The sequence below is a fragment of the Micromys minutus genome, assembly GCF_963924665.1.
Source record: "Micromys minutus genome assembly, chromosome: 10".
NCBI classification, from domain to species: domain Eukaryota; kingdom Metazoa; phylum Chordata; class Mammalia; order Rodentia; family Muridae; genus Micromys; species Micromys minutus.
In genome coordinates this window covers 2,174,463-2,181,629 of record NC_137979.1, presented here as the reverse complement: position 1 = coordinate 2,181,629, position 7,167 = coordinate 2,174,463, and the positions used below count along the sequence as shown (strand labels likewise).

Below are 7,167 nucleotides of genomic sequence, written 5' to 3'. Positions count from 1 at the left end.
CATTCAAATGTGTGAGTCTATGGGGCTAGTCCTATTCAAATCACCACACTAATATAGTCTGACACCTCTTCTTAAAGTGAAAAAATTGTGAGTATGCACATGTGTGCACGTGTGTCTGGAAGCAAGACATCAACATTGGATGCTTTAGTTTTTTATCTACCTTAGTTTTTGAGATGTGGTTACAGTTGTCCCACTAACCTAGCAAATCTCTGACTGTTTGGCATTTCTTTGCACTTCTGGCCTTGATGACACTGTAAGTTTACATAGTCGGAAGCCATTTTCTGATCTAACATCCCATGTGCTTCTCTGTGCTGTGTCCTTCTCAGCTCAGTCTACTCAGTGACAATTCTGAACAGTTCTAGAGCATTCTACTAAATGTACATACATTAAATCTATTTGTTTTTGCTTTGTTTTGTTTTGTTTTGCTTTTTTTGAGACAGGGTCTCTCTATAAGCCTGGCAGTTCTGGAACTCACTGTGTAGACAAGGCTGACACTGAACTCAGAGATCTGCCTGCCTCTGCCTCCTGAGTGTTGAGATTAAGAGCACGTGATACTACATTTGACTGGGTCTTCCTGTTTTTATTCATTTACTTTAGAAGTAGTGAACTAGAGTCATGTGCTGGGCAGTGGGGATGTCGAGGGAAGCCCTGGTCTGGGGAGGCAGCCAGGCAAGTAACTGGAGTAAGTGCAAAGGCGTAATAAGGGTAAATAAACAAATAAGTAAATCAGAAATGATGGAGTAATTGGTGGTGGTGGTGGGGTGTGTAGCAGCATCAGGCAGGAAGGACAGATAGGAAAAGCCAGTGTTAGAAGGTATCTTAGTCTATTCAGACAGCAGTGACAAACCACAGGCTTCTGAGAGTCATCAGCTTTCAGAAGGCTTATCGTGTGAGGACTTTATAAACCCTAGACATTTCTTGCCCATAGTTCTGGGAGATGGAGTGTCTAAGACCAAAGTCTTAGGTCCAAGACCGAGTATTAGGGCACAAACCTTTTGCTATAAGATGAAACTGCTTCAAAAGACCAGTTGAGGAGGATCTAAGTACCTTCTCCCACCTCTGGCATCCTGTGCCACAGAACAAAGCACCAGCGGTGCCCTGTTGTGACTGCTTAAAGTACTTCAGTCTCTGCAGGAAAAGCAAGTCCAGCTTCTTCTACCTCAGACCAAGGTAACTTTAAAGCCTGTTCCTACTTAGTGCCTACTTCTGGTCACATGATATAAAGCTCGCCCAGCTTCTCTGAAACACACAAATCAGAACTCCTGCTAGTTCTTTGGTTTTAAGTGTCCCATTGCAGCTGCCTGTGGCCATTATGCTGTGTCTGTTCTAATGATCTCCTGCTTTAAGGTTCATGGTCATTTGTGTGGTCGAAAGACTCTCTCTCCTAACAAAGATCTTGAAGGGGAACAAAGAACTTGTCAGCTCCTTTTTATTAGAGATCTGAAGTGATTTTACCTTTATTTCCTTCACTTTAAGCCAATCATTCAATTTCACAGTGATTTCTGGGGTGGGTGGGGCAGAAGGAAGGCGTCATCCAGAATGGCCGAGGCCTGGTTGGCCTCACTGGGGAAGCTGGAGGAGCACGGTCTGCCCTGCCAGACTGCCCTGCTGGCAGGTAGGTGATGTTCCGGGGGGGGGGGGCTGGTATACAATGTCCTCAGCAGCCTCCAGCTTCCGCAGCTCAATCAGGCTGCTGTGGCCAGCGAGTTGGCGATCAGCTCGGCTGCCTTGGAGTCACCCTCAGCAGAGATGATGGCTGCCTTCTGTCGCTCAGCCTTTCCCACCACAAATCTGGCTCTCTCTGCTTCCTGCTGAGCCACCTGTTTGGCTTCCACTGCCTCTGTGAACTCCTTCCCGAAGGTCAGATGTGTCAGGGACACGGCATCCAGGATGAGCCCAAATGTTGCTGCTAGCCTGGAGACCAGCTTTCGGTTGGGTAATTAATCCCCCAGCATCGAATCGAGCCACCACCGACTTGAGGATCTCCGTGGTGATAGACAGTAGCACCGCCGTAGTCCTCGCCAATGCTGGTTGGCCACCGGCCGGAAGAGGATGCGCAGTGTGATGTTGACGTTCTGCAAGTCTCTGCTACCAGTGATGAGCGGTACATTCCGTGGTCGAGAGCGGCAGTCAGAGATAATTGGTTTCTGTACCCAAGGGATGAGAAAGTGAGTCCCTTCTCCTACCACAGTGTCCCGTACTCCACGGAATCAGTCAAACATGACAGCTCTGTGTCCAGCATCCACGCTACATAAAGCAGAGTTCACCAGGCCTCCTGCAACTGCTAATTCCAGGACTCAGACACTTTGGCAGCCATGACTCCTTCCGTTGCTTCTACTCACACCTGTTTCCACTCTGACCTCCACATAGTCAGCTCCTTTCTAAAACTCACTTATTTTTAAGCCTCAGTAACTAGCTGATTCGGGGATCAGAGAGTACACTGATGGTTGACCTTTTGCTGTGCTTTCCTGGGGCAGGATGGGGGGCTTCACTAGGGTCTCTTGGGTTCTTAGGATGGAGCCCTTACGACTTTGCACTTCCCAGTCATACCCTCTTTGTGCTCTCACACTGAGCCTTAGGTTCCAGACTGAGACTTAAAGGGAAAAAGGTCCCTAAGTTTGGCTAGTGCTGACAGGAAACAGTCATGAGGTAGAAGGGACTTGAATGATTAAGATACTACTATGTGGATGGTGCTGGCAGCTGGACTTCAAGACTTGAGGCTGAGCTCTGCAAGTCTTCAGAAGTGATGGCTAGAAACTACACCATTCAATCATTATTTCTTTTTGACAATTGTACACACGGATGTAACAAATTCTGCTCCCTTTATCCCTCCTCATCTCCTCTTAGCTGTTCAAACCCTTCCTCAGTGAGCCAACATCCTACTTTGATGACTTTGTGTGTCTATATGTATGCGTGTGTGACCTGCTGTTTAATTATGATGGCTTTCCTGAGCATAGGTGGGAGGTTATTTACTGGATCATGGACAACTTATCAGTGGCTATAACACCAAAGAAAGGGAGTTTCTGGCCCCAGACACCATTAAGTACCAAGAGTCCATTAGGGAGGGAGGGCTCACAAACCTTCTTCATGTGTCTCATTAAACTATAGCACAACAGTCCCATTAGCGTGGTGCTTCAAAGCCCTTACAGTGTGCAGATATCTTTGAAGTGTTACGATGCTAACCCCATTACTTACCCCAATTTGCAGCTGAGAGAACTGGTCTAGGGAGGCCAAATAACAGTTTGAAATTTTATCACGAATAACTATTCTAAGAATGGAAATAAAGACATTTTATGCTTGTCAGTTTTGTGTTGTGTGATTGCTAAACTTGGTTGTCAACTTGACTACATCTGGAATCAACTAAAACCCAAGCTTGTGAGAGATTTTTTTTTTCTAATTAAATCATTTAAGTGGGAAGATCCATTTTTAATCCAGATCTTTTGAGGTAGGAAGATTCACTTTTAATCTAAGTCATACCTTCCAGTGACAATTTATATAAAGAACATGGAAAAAGGAAGCTTTTGTTTTTCCCCCACAAATTCAGCCAGTTGGCAAGTCACTGGCCTCAGAGCCTCCTTCAGAACTGACCAAGACACCAGCCTCTGGGACTGAAGAATTACTGCATTCTTAGACCTTCCATTGATGAACAAGCATTGTTGAACTAGCTGGACCTCAGCTTGTAAGCCATTCTAATAAACCCACATATCTATATCTATATCTATCTATAAGCACACACGCACACACATGCACACACATGCACACACACATATACACACATGTACACACACATGCACACACACATGCACACATACACACACTAAGTTCTGTTCCTCTAGTGTGCCTTTCCCCAAATGTTACCTGGATACTCTGTCTCTGTTCCTTAGATTTGTAGCTATGTACCTTCCCATAGCAAATTGACTATGCTCAGGAGATTGCAAAGGAAGGTAGAGGAAGGACTGCAGTAGAACATACCTAGTTTTGCTAAGTGTAACTCAGGGTGAGGTTCCTGCAAACAACCAAGGGGCATTAGCAAGTGGGGAATCCAAAAACATTGCAATTTCTCAACATAATCTAACATTGCACTGAGGGGACACAGACAAAAGAAAGGCCGAGGGAAGAAACTTTTAAATGGAAGGAAAGAAATTGCTCTGCCTGTTGGCAATGGAACAAAGCAAGTCTGTTTATTTCAGAAATGCCAGGGAACGAGAGACACTCAGACTGGGTTATAGTGCATACTGTTTAATTGCATTGGGATGGTTGAGTGCCTGCCAGGATCTACCTTGTTCCTGACCCAGCGGTCCAGGGTTGGAGCAGCCACTGCCTCTGAGACATCCTACTCGAACAGCCCTGTATTTCCTTGGCTAATGATAAAGCATCAGTGTTTAATTGTGTATCTTCCAGCCACTAGGCTAGGTGCAGGGTGTGGTGAAGCGGCCATGGCAGACCCCTTAACCCTCCCTTTTGGGATACACCGTCTGTCTTATAGTGATTTCTAGCTAACACACCACCTCATTTAACTGTCTCACTCTAGTCTTCATCTCCGGCTAGAATTTAAGTTCCACAAGAGTCTGGACTTTTTTCTTTTTTCTTTTAAATTTATACCAACACCATAAGCATAAAGCGACATGGAGTCATTGCATGAATATGTGAATAAGGCCTGTGAGGAACCAGGAAGTGTGCTTGAGGCAGAGGCACCTCACATACTGACTCCAAATGTAAAGGAGCTCAGGGTGCTTAAGGGTTAGAGGAAGGAAGGGGAGAGTGAGATAGGGGAGTGGCTGGGAAACTTCTCTCCAGCTCTTAGGCGGTTTTCTTCCTTATACTGGGAATCTTTCACATAGTTAATCTTGAAGATATTACCTCTGGTCTTAGCTTTGGAATAATACCAAGACATTTGAAGTTGAACAGTGTAATTATAAACTCTCCTCCTGAGTTTCAGCTAGGTTGGTGGCTTCAGTTTCTTTGACAAGGATGCCATTAAAAAATTCTTTAAAAAAAAACATATTCTCTCACATAATACATCCACACCCCAGCCTCCTCTCCTTCTATTCATCCTAGTTCCCCCTTGTCCCCCTTCTGAGATCCACTCCTCCCCAGTTTCTCTTCAGGAAAGAGCAGGCTTCCCAGGGATAGCAACCAAACACAGTATAACTTTATTCAATAAGACTAAGCATAAACCCTCACGTCAAGTCTGGATAAGGTAATCCAGTAGGAGGAAAAGGGTCCAAGAGCAGGCCAAAGAGTAAGAGGCACCCCCATTCCCACTGTTAGGAATCTCACAAAAAACTCCAAGCTAAACCATAAGATATATGCAGAGGACCTAGGGCAGACCCAAGCAGACTGTGATTGTTGCTTCAATCCATGTGAGCACCTCCCTATGAGCTCTGCTTAAGTTTTTCTGTGGATCATGCTATTTTGGTGTCCTTGATCTCTCTGGTACCTACAATCCTCCTTACAGGCTTAATACAATAGCATTAATTCATCATGGACAGTGTCTTAATTAGGTCTTAACTGCTGTGAACAGATACCATGACCAAGGCAAGTCTTATAAAGGACATTTAATTGGGGCTGGCTTACAGGTTCAATGGTTCAGCCAATTATCCTCAAGGCAGGAACATGGCAGCATCCAGGCAGACATGGTGCAGGAGTTGAGTATTCTACATCTTCATCTGAAGAATGCTAGGAGAAGACTGACTTCCAGACAGCTAGGAGGAGGGTCTTAAAGCCCACGTCCACAGTGACACACCTACTCCAACAAGGCCATACCTCCAAATAGCACCACTCTCTGGGCTGGACATATACAAAAACCATCACAGATGGGAATGTCAAAATTCTAAGATACTAGAAACCTTTTTTCTTTATAACTTGATTACTTCAGGAATCTCATTATAGTGATGGAAAGATGACTAACACATTCAGCAAATATTGACAAAATCCCTACTATTCACTAGTTTCTGAGAAGACAACCCAGACATGGAATAAGCCTGAGCAGAAATAGAACCATCCTAGCTGGTAAAAGTATATTTTTGAAAAAACGATAGTCAGCTGTAAAAGAATGGCACCATTTCATGTGGTGGAGAGTATCTAAGGCTACATAGACAGGAGAACCAGTCCTTGCTCTAGACAAGCACCTTTCTTTCTTTCTTTCTTTCTTTCTTTCTTTCTTTCTTCCTTCCTTCCTTCCTTCCTTCCTTCCTTCCTCCCTCCCTCCCTCCCTCCCTCCCTCCCTCCCTCCCTCTCTCTCTCTCTCTCTCTCTCTCTCTCTTTCTTTCTTTCTTTCTTTCTTTCTTTCTTTCTTTCTTTCTTTATGTTAGTCGTAGCGCAGATGACCCAGTTTAGCTTCTCAAAATTCTTCTAATCAGTTCTGGAGGACATATGTATATATTTAATTGGATGCTCAGAATGAAATATATGACTCATGACTGGGATGCAAGAGCCTTTGTCCTAGATGCTACATTTTTATTCATTCAGTAAAAGAAACTCCTTTTATTTCTGGTTGAGTAAATTACACTGTTTTCTTAATTGAGCTTGCAGTCAAATAAATCATGGAAGTTGTTTCTAAATCTTGGGACTTGGGCCATAGAGTTTTGGAAAGCAAATAAGAAAGGTACCATCTTTAGTAAATTAATCTTCTTTTCTTTGGCCTAATTTTTCAAGCCAGATCTCCCTGTTTTCTGATTCCTACAGTGAAGAACTGTCACTTCTCAGTCATTTGCCTAGGAGGCTAAGAGGACCTTTGGGGAGAGACAGTGGCAAACTGGCTTCCACACAAAGGAAGGAAGATGGACTCATAACATACTTTGATGTTAAGCTGATGCACTAGATCCAGGAAGGTAACAGAGGAGCCAAGCATAATTTCTAGGGTTGGGGCCTCAACAACAGGTCTAGTTTGTATTTAATTGATATTAAGTTGCTGAAACACATCGTCAGAATTCTACATGGTTTCACTTTCACACATTTTCTCCATTGGGATGGCTTCTAGGGTAATTGCTGTATTTCTTCTTGGGTCGAAAAAATTTCTAACCTCTCTTAGTTTTGGTATCTTCTACCATACAATGAGGGGGTACACTATACCAGAGATACTTGTTAGACAACATGCTCCCAATAGCTGGAACACTTTCAAAAATAACATGCCTGGTTTGGGAGTAAAATCTCAGGCACTAACAC

The 7,167-nt window shown here is 44.0% G+C and overlaps 1 pseudogene across 1 annotated transcript; it reads right to left on the bottom strand.

The window, feature by feature from the left end:
• Positions 1-1,560: 1,560 nt before the first annotated feature.
• Positions 1,561-4,627, bottom strand: LOC308426265 (prohibitin 1-like; annotated as a pseudogene). Its single transcript has 2 exons — positions 4,603-4,627; positions 1,561-2,284 (listed from the first exon to the last, which is right to left on the bottom strand). The product of its transcript is annotated as a prohibitin 1-like (transcript).
• Between the last annotated feature and the right edge of the window lie 2,540 nt (positions 4,628-7,167).